The sequence below is a fragment of the Octodon degus genome, unplaced genomic scaffold, assembly GCF_000260255.1.
Source record: "Octodon degus isolate 3935 unplaced genomic scaffold, OctDeg1.0 scaffold00236, whole genome shotgun sequence".
In the NCBI taxonomy this organism is placed as follows: domain Eukaryota; kingdom Metazoa; phylum Chordata; class Mammalia; order Rodentia; family Octodontidae; genus Octodon; species Octodon degus.
The window spans coordinates 1,444,583-1,446,797 of NW_004524812.1; positions in this window are offsets into that span (position 1 = coordinate 1,444,583).

Genomic DNA, 2,215 nt, shown 5'->3' on the forward strand with positions numbered 1-2,215 from the left:
TTGTCTCTCAGGTAGATGATTGTTCAAAAAGGGGGTGGTGAAGGAAAGCATAAGACAGGAAAAGGAATATAGTGGGACTGTCCTGTTTCAAGCTTGTGTATGGTTAGATTTTTGGACTTATGTGTAAACATAAGAAGTATATAATTCTATAATATTTAAATGATGGAACTTAACAAAAAAAGGGGATACAGATGAATGTCCATTTTGTATCTGTGCATTCAAAGTGGTCAGGATAGACATATAGTTACATTCTCTTAATGAACAGAGGGATTTGTTCTAATGGTGTTTTTAAATAGGATATCAAGTCCACATCTTGTACAGCAATTAACCACTAGGAAGCATGTGTGCAATGTGTTAATTATTGAAACTGTCCTACCAATTTTGTTTGACACTGTCTCATTGCTATTTGTTTCTCAATAAAATATGGGCAAAAAAAAGTAAGTATGTTCAGCTATGCAGTAGGCTGGCATTTGGTTAATATTCAAAAATGATTAGTAAGTTACTGTCACTCTACTGTTCCCATCCTAATAGTAAATGATAGTGCTCCTCTCAGAAAGCTACATTACTCTATCAAGATAATGTTTAAAGCTGGCCGTGAAGCTCAGGGGCAGGGTGTTTGAATAATGTGTATAAGGCCTTTGGTTTGATCCTTACTATTGAAAAATGAAGGAAAGAAATAGTGTCCGTACATGATGGAGTACTACTCTGCCATAGAGAAGAATAAATCTAAGTCATTTGTAGGAAAATGGACACATCTTGAGACCATAATGTTAACTGAAATATACAACATCCACAGGCATACATGACATACATTCTCTTATATGAGGAACCCAAAGTAGAGATGAAAAATTAAAGAAAGATAAACAATAAAAATGGAGAGACTATTTGTAAATGTGAAGAGGATCCAGAGATGGAGGGTAGGGCAAGGGCAAGGACAGGGAGGGAAAAGGAAATAAAATATATTAAGTACATGTACCTACACTCCAAGATGAATATAAGCATCATATACTATAAATGTATTAATAAAAATTTTTGTAAGAATGTTGCAGGCCGGCCTGAGAGCTCAGCAGACTAAAGCGCCTGCTTAGGCCGGGCTCAGTAGCTGGGGTTGTGCTGGCCCCACCCCTGGGGAGCAAGGACAGGGGGAAGATTGAGACTGGGTGTGGTGGCACACACCTGTAATCCCAGTGCTTGGGAGGCTGAATACAGGCGGATCACTAGGAGTGCAATCTACGTAGTGAAACCCTGCAGACCCTGTACTAAATACAGAAGATAGGGTAGTAATAGCTAACATTCATCAACCTTTTACTATACAACAGAATTGCTTTGAAGTGTTTTACACATATTATTGTATTGAAGGCTGACAACAACACTATGAAATAGGATGCACTGTATTCACATTTAATAGAAGAAACAGGCAGAGAAAAGCTAAATAATTTCACCATGATCATATACCTAATAAGTGGCAGAACATAATATGAAGTCAAGCTAAGTTCAGATCCTGAACTCAAAAACTATACCAGTAAAAGAAAGAGGTTTAACATTTCTGTTTATGATGAGATGCAGATACAATAACAGTCACTTTGTTGAAAAAATGAGGTTGCTGTTTTTATTTTAATAAATAAATAATTTGTTTGATTTCTGAGTTTCTCTAATCATTCACTGCTAAATGAGGGCCATCTAAATATTCAGATTAAACTCTATAAATTTTCTCCATATAAGTAACGCAGATTTAAATCCTATCCCCTGGATTAGCTGGGTGGTTCTGGCTCCTAGCCTCTCTGCAGGGACTTCAGCTGCAGTTTCACCCTGCGCTTGTATAGCAGGCTTGGGCTGGGTTTGGAGGGGTTCGGAGAGTGCAGTGGAAGTTCTCAATCACAAGCCAGGCTTGGGCTGGGTCCAGAGGCGTCCAGCAGGTACAGGGAGCATGGGATCTCTCCCACACACTGGCCGGGCCTGGGCTTGGGCTGGGTCTGGAGGGGTCCTGAGAGTGTGGCAGAAGTTCTCACTCACAAGCCGATCTTAACCATCCAGCAGAAAAGTATAAAAAGGCTCAAGTACAAATTGGTCAAGCAATGGCCGTGACTCATCCTCAGGTCAGACACTGACAAAAGAATGTACAAAAGGTGGTACAGGGCTACAGGATAAATCCTGAGAGTACTTGGCTGACCTTATCAGATACAAAAGTTACAATTCTGGGTATATAGGTCTTGCT